General features: G+C 45.1%; 1 long non-coding RNA gene across 1 annotated transcript; it reads right to left on the reverse strand.

Moving 5' to 3' along the window:
- Window positions 1-10,855: 10,855 nt before the first annotated feature.
- LOC310828520 lies at window positions 10,856-16,355 on the reverse strand. The gene is made up of 3 exons (XR_014556996.1): window positions 16,065-16,355; window positions 13,427-13,505; window positions 10,856-11,916 (listed from the first exon to the last, which is right to left on the reverse strand). It is a non-coding gene; the product is annotated as an uncharacterized lncRNA (long non-coding RNA).
- Between the last annotated feature and the right edge of the window lie 66 nt (window positions 16,356-16,421).

The following is a 16,421-nucleotide window of genomic DNA, read 5'->3' on the forward strand; positions in this document are numbered from 1 at the left end:
AAACGGGTGCGCTTTTGTCCTCTAACCACTATGCGGCGCCCGAGAGCGGATGCTTAAAGGAGGGAGGAGGAAATATTCCCCCGGATATTTGAATAGCCGGTCGTGATTGGTTAGTATGTGTACCTTGCGTCATCGTTTGCGTCTGTATCTGTGCTCACCAATGGTTGAGCAAGAGGCCTACGATTGGTTAACGTCACGGTCGTCAATCACTTCTCATTTGCATAATGGACCTTCGGTTGTGCGACGGGCGGCAGTCGGTGGCTGCATCTGGAACAGGGAGCAAAGGACGGAGAGAAGCAAAATAGTAGACGAAGTTCTTGCCGAAAGAGTTTTAAGAGGAAGGAAATGAACATTTGCAAGCATTTTTGCAGTGAAAACAACCCATGACTGTGCGATAAAAAGCCTTATACTGATAAATAGGAAATAACCAGCTGTGTTGTAATAAAACACAGTTGCAGAAGAGTCTTTCCAAATTTTAGAAAAATAAAACAATTACACCTTTAAAAAAATACAAATTTGGGTACAGGATTAAGTCCGTACTGGGACTGTATCCTTTGGGCTGCAGTCCTAACCCAACAATGGAGAATAAACCCCCTTGAATTCAGTGGGAGTTTTGAGCAGATATGGTCAGGATTGCGGCTTTACTCACTTAACAATCTGTTAAGTTTTCTACCAGGCAGCCTCAGCGTTTTACCTGTCATTTGCATAAAAAGGATCTCGAAAACTTAGCCACTTGAATAAATGATTGCCCTGAAAGCAGCTGTCGTGTTTAAATACTTGCAGCTATGTCAAAGGAGACGGGGAGTAATAGCTGCCTTGAAATCCCTGCACCATCCCCCCCCCATCACTTCCTAATTGATCCTCTTGTCTTGACCATCATTTCTTCCTCGGCAATCTGGAATTGTAAGAGCACCATTTACCCCCAAGCATCTTAAACTGGTCGGGAGGGGGATAATTAAACACGGACGACTTATTTTCAGCTAACTGGGCAAGACAAGCAACTCTTTTTATACCGAGCTGGTGATCTCCTGAGCTCACTTTAGGGGAGCTTACGGCGTCCTGGTTTCCAGATCGCCGGGTATGTGTGCGAGTTATGCGGCTGTGTGATGTTCAGCGCCCTATACTGCACTGCGTTTGAGACCCAGGAGTGAAGATGGACTGGGGCACCAGGCCAGGGATGGAGTGTGACGTGGCAATACTCTGTTCCTTACTGGTTGTAACAGTGCAGACTTGAGTGCAACCCTCGTGTTGCCTGCACAGTCCCCTCCGGGCCTTACACACATATACACGCCACTGCGCATGCGCCGCCGGAGGTCAGCCCTGCTCCGACTGACTCAGCGGAAAATGCCTCCAAGTTCGGAGCCGTCAATCATTTCTTTCTTCCTACGTCACCGGGGTCCAGGCGACCAATCACCGGGCAGGCAGGGGAACTCGGGAGAGAGGCGGAGTTTGGGCTTGTGTGTGTGCGGAAGTCGAAGCGCATTGGCGAACTTGCAGCCCGTCTCCCCCGCGATGATTTATGCGCGTGTTTCATTATTTGCAACACGTTGGGAAGTTATTAAAAGCAAGATCTATCGCTTCCTTTTCCGAGGTACCATTGGCGGTTACTAGTCTTCCCTGGGCCAAATTACACAGCGGGTTGTATCCAGCCGAGTTGGGAGTTTTATGGCCAGCATGATGGATTTTGCTTCCTCGCGGTTTCATTTGCTCGTATTTCATTGTTATTTTTTTTTTTTTTTTATGAGGGTAAAATTCTATCCTCCGATCTGCGTTGCTGCTGCAAAGCTAATGTGGCTGATTCCAGGAGCGCGGAAGATCGATTGTCAATAATGCACGGCCATGTGTCGAGATCTATATCTGCATGGCAGAAACAGATAAATTTAGGCTCGCTTTGCCTCTCGAGTCGTGTGAACCGGGAGCAAAGCTAATCTTAAGAAGTTAGCAGTTTCTTTATTTTAATTTTTTTAAGGGAGTTCGCCTGGGGTAGATCTTTTGAGTTGGCTAGCGGAGGCCCTCTGTCCGTGGGCAAAGAAAGGTGGCGTTTGAGTTTTATATGGCTTCGCGGTTCGGAGCTAAATGGGACTGGCCGATCCTCAGGCATGTTTACTTGGCCGTAAGACCGTCGCCCCAAATTCAAGGGGCTTGCTCGCAAGTAAGCACGCCTTTCATTTGGAAATTGTTTCCGGGCTATAACGGATAACATTTTCTAAAGATTCAGGTGCCACGTTAGGACTTCGAGTAAATGATGTAGCGAGCATAAATTCAGTATAATCTGCAAGTACACTGGGAGCTTTGTTTCCTGTCCTTGATCGTGGTGACTTATTTTTAGTTTTCAGCAAAATAGGGTGCTGACAAGCTTACTGACAAGAAATGACTGTGGTGATCACCTGTTGATTATAGTTAGGTTTACCATCGTGCAATTGATCCTTTGAGAAAGTTGGAAAAAGTTGGGCGTGCTTCGCCTGGACATTATAGCGGACCTAAAAAAGATGGCGCAGACTGTAGTATATTTAAAGCAAAAATCCTGGGAACTGTAGTTTAAAGGGTACTGGGAATTGTAGCTCATACAGTTCCCATGATTCTTTGTGTGTGGGAGCCCTGTGCGCTTTAAATGTGTTCCCTGTTGCTCCAGGGAGCATGACTGAAAGGAAGAGGTAGTCACTGGAGAGAAGTCGAGTTGGGCTAAACTTTAGGAGAGGACTTCCTTACCCCTAAGAGATGCTCAGCTGTGGAACAGACTGCCTGGGGAGATGGTGGGCTCTCCTATGCTGGAGATGTCTGTCAGGAACGCAGCAGCTGCATCCATTATTACCGATCTAGCCGTGAGCGTGGGGTCAGACTAGATGACCCTCAGGAACACTTCCTAAGCTATGATTCTACGATGGAAGATCGTGCTTGTGGGAGATTAGTGATTCTTTATCCCCCACCCCGTCTCTCTCTCGCTGGATCTGAAGATCCTGCCTCCCAGTATGGATTGAAATACGAGCCCGTTGAAAGAGGGGAAGCAGTGGGAAGATAACTGTGTTCCGTGGCCTCCGAAATATGCTTCTGGCAAACTTTGTGAGTGACAGGGAAATGTCGCAGTCCCCAGTTTGATGGCCCACCCGTTCCCTGCCACCCGTCTATGGTAGTATATTGTATTTAATTATGGGGTATCAGAGTTTTTAGGGGGTTGACCAGGCTGGGATAACAGGCTTGTTAGTTTTTGAATGTCTGATGTAGATTTTTTCAATTCCGTTGTTCTGTATAGTACAATGACAATAAAGATTATCGTATCGTATTGTCCTTATTCCGTCGCTTTCGATGGCAGGCGGGCCTTTAATTTCACCCTTTGCAACACTAGAGGGCGCTTCGATCGCCGATCTTCTCAGCAAAGTAAGCCGTGAACTTTCAAAGCTATGAAACTTGAGCAGGGGCGATCTGGGCTCTTTATCGGTTCCTAAACGACCCAGCATGAAAATAAATAAATAAGTCTTTCCCCCCAAACACACACACACCGCACTGCCTATCAAAAATCTCCTCCCCTTGCCCTATAATCTGCGACAACAACAGCTCCCCAAAAATATCCCAAGTTGGGCTAGTGGCAGCTGGTTGAGGTTCTTGCTCTCGTTTGACAGATCGCTCCTGGTTGTGTGTGAGATGTCCATAAATCAGTCAACTGGTTTACTAAATCTCAGCAGTCGCGGGAGGGGAGACCCCCACCCTCAAAAAGGGGGTGCAGCCATTGAGCTGGGCACCGTGGAAATTGGACTTCCTTCCACTCAAACGCCATTAAGGAAAACCTAACACCGAAATGTTGTCTGGCGATCTCGCTTGAAAAGGTTGCCGCGTGTGAAAGCTTTTGCAAAGCAGTAAAAGATTATGAAGGATAGCTTGAGGGGGGGCTGAGGGGGTTGATTGAATGACTTGGAGACCCCTTGATGATGCCTTCGCCCCTGTGATCTTGGCAAGCTCTTTGAGCCCATAAATTGGGGCGGTGGCGCAATGGATTCTGTTTAGAGACTCCTTTTGGGGGGGGGTAGGGGTAGATAATATATCCTTTCTGTCGTGTGTAATTTAATTCGGCTTCTCGGGAGCTAGGATCGGATGGTCAAAATGAATGAGGGGAAATAAACGCATGCTTCTTTTTAAAAAGGTGTAGAATTAGGCACGGTCCTTCAGAAACAAATCCCTGCTACGGTGCTGGATTTCAGCCGGTCTACCCTGACCTTGGAGTTGTGGGGTAAATACATTTAGAAAAGAGAGAGAGAAAAAACAAACTGCTATTTCCCCCCGCGCTCTAAACTTTCATCCATAACAGTTAAGTAAACAACGATCTGAACTGTTTATTCTGGTCTTTATTTGTGAACTAAGCAGAAAGCAGTTGCATGTAGAAAAACCGTTTGAAAACACCACACACACGTATATAGCCCAGTGCAGGCGATGATCCATTTCGTATGCTTCATTTCCGAGAAAAAGAGCTGGGATCCTATTCCGTTTACTAAGGATTATAGAAGTGCAGAATTGGAAGGGACCCCGGGGGTCATTTAGTCCAGCCCCTGCAATGCAAGAACCACAGTTCAGGAATCCCTGAAAGTTGGACATACAACCGCTGTTTAAAAACCTCCAATGAAGGAGAGTCGACCACCTCCCCATTCATCACTGTGGAACAGCTCTGGCCGTCGGAATCTCTTGTCATTTGAATCCGTCGCTTGCGATCCTACCCTCCGGAGCAGGAGGAACAAGCTTGCGCCATCTTCCATGCGACAGCCCACAGCTACAACTCGCCAGCCATAGGCAACACACCCTTCATCCCATAAAATATTTCGGGGTGGAACACAAAGACATTTAAGATGATAAAAAGCATCATAGTACACACAGTGAGATCAAAAGGAAGCATGCCAGCCAGCAAAATAATTCAAAATAAATAAATCATAGGGAGGCTTTTAATGTTTAACAGACTATTGTATTTTAATATTTTGTTGGGAGCCGCCCAGAGTGGCTGGGGAGGCCCAGCCAGATGGGCGGGGTATAAATAATAATATTATTATTGTTGTTGTAGTTGTTGTTGTTGTTATTGTTATTGTTATTCCTGGTAAAAAGAGGATGGTATTAACCTTGTACCAGAAAGGATACTGAGTAGGTGCCAGGCGTACTTCCACACCCAGGAGGGTATTCTGCGGTCAAGTCGCCACCATGGCTTCAGCGCCTCTGCCACCATCCATGGGTGGCCCTCATTTTAAATATGAAAACCCCTGAGCAATGAGGACTAGAACCTCCTGTTTAATTTAAAATCAGAAAAGGAAACCTAGAGACGTTGACTGAATGTTTGTTTGATTTTTATACTTCCACCCGCTCACCTGCCCATTTGCGCTTGGCACGGGCTCAGTTGATGCCGACGCAATGGCTTCGCACCCATGAAGGCCGCGATCCTAATGCGCGCTTAATTGTAAATCTGATCGAGCTCTGTGGAGCATCGAGTTGGAAGCAAGCTGTACAGGACACGTGCATGTTTAGCCCTAGAAACGCTCCTCTCCCCATTAGGATTAAGCAACCAAAGATTAAAATAAACTATGGAGGGGTGGAGATTTAAGATTATTATAATTACCCAAAACAACAACACACCAACCTTCCACGAACTTTGTTGTTGTTGTTATATTTATATCCCGCCTTTTTCCCAGAAAGGGAGCTCAAGGCGGCTTGCACTAATTTTAAAACCCCAGTATCTCCCATTGTTAAACATTCGCAAAGTCAGCGCAAGTCAGAATGGCTGTCGGCACTTTATCAGTTTAACTGCGGCAAATCTTTTTTATTATTGCATTTCTATCCCACCTTTCCTTCAGGGAGCTCAAGGTGATGGACTTGGTATTTTACAACAACCCTGTGAGGTAGGTTAGGCCGAGAGGCAGCGACTGACCCCAAAACACCGAGTGAGCTTCGTAGCAGAGCAGAGATTTGAACCCTGGATTCCCATGCCCTAGTCCGACTCAGGTGCTCTCGTTTAAATTTGGGCTGCCCACGTGCTGGGCGAAAATACTAGGCGTGTGGCGACAGACTTCTCAGGTGGTGGTACCTTCAAGGCTTCAAAGATTTGCTGGAGGAGAGGATTTCGTGAACCAGTATTAGATCTGGAGGGGTTCACCTTCCCAGATAGATGTGTGGACGCGCACAGGCGCGCCTATGGTATTCGAGCGCGTCTTTGAACGTGCGCGCGTGCACACACGCAGAGAGCAAAAAGTTCAAGGAAAAAAGTACAATCTGGGATCGTTCTGTGCATCCAACATAAACACAGTGACCATCGAGGGAGCAGGGACTAGCCCTGTCCCAGCTTTGCCGTGTTAATATCTGCCCAGGAAAGAGTTGTTTAAACTACAGTTAAGCTTTCCAAAGAATTGTCTCAAACAGGATTTGTTTGCTTTGCATGGCCAGCTGACTTCACTGATGATCCCCCAGATAGAGATTGATAGAGATAGAGATGATAGAGATAGAGATAGAGATAGAGATATAGGATATATTGTGTGCGTGTGCACGCGCGTACCAACCGAAGGATACGACTCCGCGTATCTGATTGAAGTATACTCAAAACTTACGCCATTCAAAAATAAATTTTAAAAGGCTTGAAAATGACTGCTTTTTGCTGTAACGAACTAGCCTGATACCCCCCCCCCCCCCGCCGCTCCGTGAAGTTGTACTGTCGTTTTCACTCAGGTCCAGGTCCAGAAAGCTTTCTCATAATTCTGTTGGCGTGCAGCTGGAAAGTTGGTGACTTGAGGCGATGCAGCAGTTAAAATCTGGAATAATAATACAGAGTCCAATGTCGGAGATCCACATTAACCTGGGACTCTGATGAGGTTCTTAATGTACTTTTTTATGCATCTCGTGTGTGTGTGTCTGTTTACGCGCACAATAAGAGCTTTAGTGCAATTCAAAAAGGAGGTGAATGACTGTGTCAAAAGCACTCGAGGAAGAGCTGGGCTCTCTAGTGCCCGAAAGTAAACGCCACCGTCCTTAGGCTGTTGGTCTTCAAGGGGGCGAAACGCCTTTCTAAATGCCTGCTGTGAAAAGGACCGCGGATACACCTCTGGGATTTGCTGCCACTGTGATTTCAGTGCTGAAGCGCTATTGATTTCAAAAAGGAAATATTTAGGCGGCAATCTTATATTCATTTGCCTGGCAGTAAATCCCACTGAAGTGACTGGCTTTTGGGTAAACAAATATGGGCTTGACCCTGCACAGCAGATAAGCAAGGCAATTCATAATTTGGGCTAGATTGTACCCTAGATTGCACCTTTACTTTTAATAAAGCATTCTCCGTAGTGTGTGGCACCCTCCTTTTTGCCCTGTCTAAATCCCAGCGTTGACTCAAAACCTCAGATCTATCGTGGGCTGCCTATAAAAGCACCTGTAAGTCAAACGATCTCTGAGCCTCAGTTCTCCAGCTGCAAAATGGGCACAATCATGTCTCGCCTTGCTGGAGAGACGAGCCCAATAAATCCCGAGAGAACAACCAGATCTAATAATAATCAGATACAATGTAATCGTGTGTGTGTGTGTGTGTGTGTGTGTGTACGTACACTTACGTTGTATCTGATTATTATTCGATCTGGAGATATATAGCACATGACTGCTCCATGCTCCTTTCTGACGAGGAGTCGTTTTATTTGGCCCTGGGCATCAGGGGACGTATTAATAAAGCCTGTGTTCCCAACAGTATTTAGAGAAATGCGGCTCGAAAGTGGTGTTTGTGTGCGTCCCCGTGTCCCCAGCGCACCCCGTGTTGGGCGAAGTAGCCCTGCAAAAGCCCAAATTAACCCAACCTTTCCACGATATTTCCGTTTATTTTCTGCTGTCGTCCATAAAACTCATAGAGAGGATTAACAGTCGAGAGGAGTGGAGGGGGCGGATTTCTGAAAAGGCATATTGAAATAAAGTGAGCATCTGGCATTATTAGCAGGACAAGACGAAGGAGAGGGAAAAGGAGGAAAGGGGCTGAAGGTGAACGCAAGACGAGGAGGAGGGGCGGGAGAAACCCTTCAGCCCGATTCTCACGTTTCATTGCTCGGGTTGACCCTGAGTTTGATCGAGATAGACTCAAATCTTTAAAAAAGCAAACCCCAAAAATCCATAAATTAAACTAGATTGTGGAGAATGTTCTGAAGCAGAGTGCGCTATTGTTGTTGTTGTTATTATTATTATTATTATTATTATTATTATTAACCTTTCACCCTAAAGTCCCAGGGCTGGTTACAACAACAAAAACACAGTATTTTAAAAGTCACTCCTTTTGAGCTCCTTATTGGGTTGCGGATAACAACAGTGCAACATAATATTTACACCTGCAGGGAAGTGTATATTCGGGCGTGTAATTTTACGCGAATTTCAGTAGGGTATATTCTAGCGACTCCACCCCGCTCCCGCCCGCAAGTGCTGTAAATTAAGCTCCAGGATCCTTTATTTATTTATTTTTGAGAGAGCGAGACGTCCAGGCCTTGACATTTCAGCAAATTGGTATTTTATGTCTGGAAGTGTTTTATGATCCGGCAACGTTCCGGGATTGAAAAACACTGGAAATAATGGATTTCGAAAAGCATTTTTAAAATGAAAAGGGGGAAAAAATCCATCGGAATGCTTTTCGCTCGTCTTCTCCTCTCTCCCCGGCCCTTCTGACAACTACTGTAACTGAAATTCTCCTTCTGAGAATTAAAAAAGAAATTGCAGCTATCAGCCGGGCTAAAATTTGCGCTGGAAAAAGGGACACGCGATTTTCACCAGCGACGAAAGATACCGAAGTTCTTCAGGAGAGTTGACTTAGGACGGCAAAGTATCTCAAACACCGAACTGAGTTGGAGAAACTAACTTCTGTCCTCGGAATACAGCACGTGTGAAAATTAACACAGACACAAACGAACACTGTATTAGGGCAACGCTTTTATTAGGTCAACGAGGATAGCATACACACAAAGTAATGTGCAAGCTTTCGAGTTGTCTAGAATTCTTCGTCAGCTAAAGAGGAGCAGGAGTGACAAACGAGAGCTCGCCAGCTTCCGTTCTTGCAGAGCTCCTGCGCAAAATTCACCATGTGGAAAAACAACTTTTGAGGAATAAGCCGATGAAGGAGGTGGTAAAGTGGGGAAGCCTGGTGTTGAGATCTCCTAATTTGTGTTAAGAAGATTACAGGGCAAGCCTTATACGTATCGACTGCAAAGTAAGGCTCATTGGAGTTCAAAGGCGCTTCCAGCTTAATACTGTAGGTAGGATTGCAGCCTTAAGGTTAAAAGCAGCAAGTCCCCCAGTACTGCGAAAGCATTCCTCGGAAGAAGCTCCCCGCATCGAGAAGAATGCAAAAGTTTGCCAGTCTAGGCTACACTTAATACTTATAGCTTGTGAATTCAAAAGAAATGTCTAGTTTTCCATTGTTTGGGGAAAACCATGCAAGACCCCCTATTCCTACTTACGAGGAACTATTAAACATGTCAGGCAAGATCAAATCCAGCACGTCAGAGCTCATTGATTTGATTGGGAGAGGTGTGGAGTATTACTCGAAAGTATGTTTTTATATATATTCGAAGCCACTGGAGCACCTCTGAGCTATATTATTATTATTATTATTATTATTATTATTATTATTATTATTATTATTATTATTTATTATTATATCCCTACACAGATCTAGTAAAAGTGAACCCCACGGAGCTCAGTGTGGCAACCTTAATCAAGTGTTTGTCCTTCCAGTTCAAAACAATTTTAAAATCCTTGGCTCGATCTGGGTCGTGCACGCACTGTAGCTATCAAACGCTAACATCCCCGTGCATTTCCTGTGAAAGTAACACGGAAATTAAAATGTTAAGCTGCCGCGCAATCTTTGAGCTTTGAATTGCCTCGGCTGACAACGCTCGCTTTCCCTGAGGCCATTTGTCAAGGTCCCGTGTTGCACTATTTTATCTCGAAAGGTAACGCGACCGACTCCTTTCAAAGCGTCTCCAGAACTTAATATTGATCCCCGTTTAATGAGTCCCCATATTGACCGCTCTTCTTTCCAAAGCCCTGGATGTGGCCATAACCTCTGGCGGCGGGGTGGGGGCCGCGATGTGAGCGACGCCCCTCCGGAATGGACCACAGGCTATGTGCCTTTTAATTTATTGCGCGGAAAAGTTATTGCTGTGGGGAAGGGAGAAGGAGATGGAGGGAGGCGGGTCTGTGAATAATAACCGTTTTGCCACTAAAACCCAGAGCAGCCCCCGGGTCAAGAGACCACAGACATGGTTCCAGCAGCTGAAGACAATTGCCTCGATTTCCTCTCCCCTTTCATGTGGCTGTTGTTAGTTTAAAGCGCAGGCAGGATATGGAAAGGCAACACCGAGCTGAGATGCCCGCGAAGCCTTTTGAAGGCGGGTCTAAGGCATCCGCCGAGATAGCATCTGATAAATCAGAGAGCTTTTGCAAATGGAAGGTAATAGACCCCACAAGCGGAGCACCTTTTCTTTTTCAAGGTTTTTCTTTTCTTTTCCGAGGGCGACGAGTGCTGCTGCCAAGACGGGGCCCTTTCTGTCCAGAGCCCCCCACCACACCGAATGGATATTGTACATATGCAACGTTTTAGCTGCATCTGGTTCGTTTTACGAGCTCACAGCGCTGCGGGCCGAGGCGCACTCACTAGCCATCCGCAGAGGGCAATTGACCTGCGGGTGGAAACGTTTTGTAGGATAAATGCATCCGCGGGAAGCAGCCCCCACCGCCACAAAAAAGACACCTCCATTACAACTGGCAGGGTTCAAAACATTTTCCTGGACGGTCTCCTCTTGTTCCCACCGACCCCTGGAAGAATTAGACGAATTCCTTTATAGTAGGGAGGAAGAAAACCTCAATGGGTTTCGATTTCCCTTTGATCTGTAGGAAACAAACCTTCCTGCATTTTGCGTGGCTCATTAAGCTAATAAGATTAGGAACATTAGCAACACTCCCCCCCCCAAAAAAAAGTCGCGTGGTGGGTATGACTAATTGTTTCCATCAGTTCCAGATCTTGTACTTTATTAATAATGATGGGGGGGGGGGGAGGCGTTGAGTTACAGAAAGCGGAGCTAAAAAGGTCAGGACCACACATCAGATCAATTAAGGTGGGACCGGCGGAGACAGAAAAGGCGTGTGGGGAGGAGGGGGGGAGGAAAGTCTGGACGGTTTGGGGACAAATGGGTGGCAATTAAGTCCAGGGAAAATATATTTACAGCGTGTGTCTCCTACTCTAACGAGGGGGCGGGAGGAAGGAGGGCAGCTTCGAGCAGAAAGCCTCGCAGGGAGGGAATAAGTAACTCTGGTCCTCGCCCATTACTGCATATGCATGAAGAAGAGGCGCTCCGAGTTTATCTGCTTAGAATTTTATGACGCTCGACGGCCCTGATTGGCGCATCGTCACAGAAGGCGGCGATTGTTCTCTCCCCCGCCCCGACTCTTGATTTGACTCGACCGCGCCGCCCTCCCCGTGACGCAGCAGCGCAGCTGCCCAATCGGGGTGGCCTCGAGTCTTTCCCGGCTCGTAGCAATCCGATCTCCTCTCTGGAACGTCACTTGGCAAACGCTCCTTTTCGCCTCGAGGAGTAGCCAATAGGAGAGCCGCATGCAAATAACATCCCGCGGATAGAAGGCGCTGGTCACGCCCAGGTGGGTGTGGCCGTCGCTCTGCTGCAGGAACGATGCTGGTTGGTGTGACGTGTACGCCTGTTTTGCATCCGGGGCTTCGTCTGCTGAAACAAGGCTGATGTTTTAGTTATGCAAATAAAGAGCCGCCTCTGCTTCCCTCGCCAAGTAGGAAGATCAGCACGGATTGGTGAAGGCTGTAGTGGGAGGGTTCGTCGAGCCAGCCAATCGCGATTCAGGAAAACGCCAGAATTAGTTTAAAGATTCTTGCTAATGATATCTGTCACATCCAGCTGTGAAAAATACCTCTAAAATACTAATAATAAGCAATACGTTTAATTCATCTGTCTTTTTAATTATTATTTTTAATCACTGTCCAACTAATGCTATCGCTTAAAATATCCAGCAAAAATATATACAAACGGCGAGCGACATAACATTTTGGAATACGCCAGTTTAAACAGATTGAAACGGATTATGGTATCGATAAGGATTTGATATTCATATAGTGCGTTAGTTGCTCAAAGTGCTTCAATGATAAATCGTCTCTGTTGTGCATATCTTACTGAAAATTTAAAAAACAAACAAACACGCTTTTTCTTGACTCATTTTAAATCAGGCAATTTTACACATTTAATTTCGAAATTGATAATAGTAAGCAATGGGTGTAGAGGCCAAGAGAGCCAAACTTAAACTGTACAATTTAAGATAATGTAAAAAAAAAATTAAAGTCAAATTTATATTAATGCACTTTGTTGTTATTAATACTGTTCAAAGACAGAGCACTAGGGTTCTTGTTATTTTTTTCCATTTAGAAACATACTGTATTTCTAGGCACCTGTAGGGTTCTGTAGAATTCTAAAGGCAACAATCCTATGCATGTTACAAGTCTTCAATGGGGTTTACTTTTTAACGACTGCAGCCTTACTTTGAAATATTTCTAATATAATCTGCAAATATATTTCCTTAAGCAAGCATTTTTACAAAATGAAGAAAGGACCCTGATTGTTCAAAAGCCTTTGAGTTCAGATTCATACAGTCACATGGAAATGAACTGACACATATTAAATGTGCTTTTCTATATAACTACTTTTATATTTCACATGCGTTTATTGTTTCTATAAAATAAGTAAAAACTAATCACATTGCATTTATTTAATTAATTTAAGAGTTAATGCAAACGTTTAATAATAGAGATTAAAGTTACACTACTTCGAGAATAGTATGGTACAAATACATAGTTGGTAAAAATGCCTATTGAGGAAGCTCCAGTAAATAGCTCCCATTAAAATCTGATTGAAATACATTTTGATAGTTGGTCAAACTACACAAGGTAAATGTAATTTACAGTTAATTTACAGTGCAAATCTTGACATGCCTACTGAGAAATACATCTCATTGAATTCAATGAGACCTAAGCTCAGATAAGTTTGTATAGTATTGTAGCCTCTTTGTACTTGGCAATTCTGCCTTCCAGGATATGAAGAAAAGAGAATGCACCCTTTGCACTATAATTTTTGAGAAACGCCCACATTGTTTAATGCCATTATCAATTTGTGCAACCTGTTTAATAAAATATCGTGTAATTTGTTGTGGAAAAGCATTCACAGTCATTGACAGTACTTTTTGTGTCTATTAAGTTCGTTAACTATAATAATAACTGAGCTGTAGAGATTAGCGAGACATGAGGGGATTTCCCATTCAAATGATGTGTATGTGCCATGTCATGTGATCAGTTCCTTGGGGTGGGGCTTACCTGGGCCCACCAATAATTTATTCAAGTTGGCACCCCTGGTCCTGAAAGGATTTCTCTTACCATACAGAATGTCATTTCTGCCTTTTGGCCAGACCTCCTCCACAGACTCACCTGTATTCCACTCCTCACACCCTTGGGCCTTAGAAGAGATAATTTATGACATTGCTTAATTCTTATAGCACCAGCGACCTTTTATCTCTCTAGATTATTATTTATTAAACTTATTAGTCTTTTCCTTTTTTTAACCAAAGTAAATCAAAAAGACTCACAACAATAAATACACACATATACACACATTAAAACCAGCATAAAACAAAAAGAAAAAACTGAAAGACAATAATATTTTTAAAAGGCAGGACAACCACCCTTGGCTAAATGTCTTCCTTTTTAAAAACACAAGTAAACAAGACTTTTCTGACAAATCATACTGGTAAACAAAGCTGATCTGTGTGATTTTATGATGTGAAATGTATTTTGGTGTATTTGTCTCTCACACCACAACCTGTTTTCTAACCATAGAAGGCTTTTATATTGCCCCAAGAATTACACAGCTCCATTAGTGCCTCCAGTAAAGTAATGTTTTTGTTGTATATATGTATGGTTGTAACCCAGACCTTCCAAGTGTACCTATTTTCCAAGGATGTCCCTGATTTAGAAAAGCTGTCCCGCTTTTTTATTTGATCCTGGAATGTCCCACTTTCCCTTTCCCTATTTTCATCGGAGAAATGTTGGAGGGTATGGAGTTATCTGACCCCCAAGCCATCTGATGGCAATCCTGTATAGTGAAGTTGTTGTTGTTGTTGTTGTTTAAAGAAAAGTTTAACGTTTTATTATGTTTTTATACATGTTGGAAGCTGCCTAGAGTGTCTGAGGAAACCCAGTAAGATGTGTGGGGTATAAATAGTAAAATTTTCATTATGGAATGGGATGTCCCTATTTTCATTGGATAAATGTTGGAGGGTGTGGGCAATCTGTTTTTCTGCTTTAACTACTTTTTATGAATGGTAGTATTCAAATATTTGTTATAGATAAATAAGTAGGGTGGTGCACAAATGTGATGTCCAGTGCAAGAAAAACTTCTGCTTATGGGGCATCCTACTTGCAAGCCTGGGTGAAAAGTATGTGTTATGAACCTGAATGCTACCCAAGAAATTGTGTTAAGAAGATGGAGAGTGTTTGGAGTTAACATGCACCATAAAAGCTTAACTGAACACTGAATCTCTGTTGGAGGAGCATACTTTACCCTGGATGTAATCATACTGAGTTTGGAAAATAAGTGTGCTGGTCCCGTGGATTAACCGAGAGGCGAGGTCCGAGTCCAGTCTGAGGTTGAAGGTGCAATATGAAGGCAGTCCGTAAAAGCTGAAGCTGGGTGCTGGGCAGGGAGTCAGGGGAGGTCAGGAGCACAGGCAGGAAAGCAGGACAGGGATCAGGCAGGAACTGGCAACCTACAAATTTGCTCCCACAACTTGGGACTGGGGCTGGCTGGCTTTTATCTGTCCCAGGGCATAGGGCAGCCCCAGTCCTCAGGTGACTCACCTCTCCTGGCCTGGAGGCGAGCACTCCTCCTGCAGGAACTTAGTTCCCTCCGCCTCTCTGCCCTAAGCCTCTGCAGCTCAGGAGAGGCTGGAGGGTTACCGGACCCAGAGGCAACCTCAGCTTCCTCTGACGGGGCTGAGAGTGGAGCACCTGCAGGCAATGGGTCCTCCATCACCTCAGGAGCCAGAGCAGACTCAGCTGGAGCCTGCACCTGAGGATCCAGCACAGGTGAGGACCCTTTGGGCTCGGCTGGTTCTGGAGGCGGGGAATCCTGTGCAGGCTGGGATCCCTCAGGTTCAGCATCTGAGTCCATCACAATAAGAAAGCAAAGGTTATTAAAGAAAATACACACTTGATAAGAAAGATCCTTAACAAACTAATGTGGAGATACTGTCAAGGCTCGGGGATTCCTACCCCTTCCGTGGTGGCGGCCAAAGAAGCAGATTACACAAAGAGTCCTTACCACATAATTTATTCAGTATTCACAGAGAGAGACAAAGGAATGTAGTCCTTATTCAACAATGGTGTTGCTTCGAGTAAAGCCCAACCCCCGCCATCTCTCTTATCCTACGTCCTCCCTGCACCGGCTGATATGATCTTTCTGCCTGTGAGCTTTTTGTTCTACTACTCTTAATGCATGCCTAGTCTGGGGAGCGGGCTCAGGAATGCTCTCCAAAGACACTAAATCTGTCAGTTGTCTCTCCCCCGGCGTTTCTTCTTCCTGCTGTTCCTCTTCCAGTATTTCCCAGCTTTTCCCCTCTGCAGTCTCTGAACTATGCCCTTCTGCAAACCACTGTTCTTAATCTATACTGTCCTCCTGTTCTCAGGAAGGTTCAGGGGGGCACCATTCCTCCTCAGTCCAGCCCCTGACAGATACAAAGAGCCATGCTTTCTCTTTGCTCATAGGAGATAGGACCGGCCCACCCATGAAACAAGGTGAGGAGACTGTTTTAGGCGGCAGAATCTACAGTTAGCAGATCTGGTCTCTAAGGAATGCATCACTTGCTCCTGCCACCGCCATAGGGCCGGCAGCAGCTGCAGTGCGCTCAATAGCCCTGCCTCAATTCCATGTCTACAGTGGCTTCTTGGCCAATAGGAGGCACTGCTGTTCTCCTCCCACCACTGTTCCTGATGTAGATGTTCACTCATTCCTTCTTACCTAGTGGTGCAGGTGGGGCACCATTTTGTGGTTCGCTTCAGATGCTAAAATGTCTTAGCTTGGCCCTTCCAAGGTAAGGCTGAGGAAGAAGACAGTAGGAAATGTGGGAGGCAATTTTAAGAGTATCTGTCTAACACCTGAGGCAGAGTCAACACAGGTTAAAGTCCAGTCTACTCTTTCCCATGCAGACTCATCAGCCCCCAGTGCAAACTAGTTGCATCCCAGTACTTTCTACAGAAGACAGTTGACTTGGCCAACATAAGATATTACAAGTTTGCAAACCTGACAAGTGTGCCTATCTGAGGCTACATCAGCCACATAAAATTTGGAACATCTTGGCCTAAACGTGTTCACAAC

This window comes from Podarcis gaigeae, assembly GCF_964106915.1.
Source record: "Podarcis gaigeae genome assembly, chromosome: 12".
In the NCBI taxonomy this organism is placed as follows: Eukaryota; Metazoa; Chordata; class Lepidosauria; order Squamata; family Lacertidae; genus Podarcis; species Podarcis gaigeae.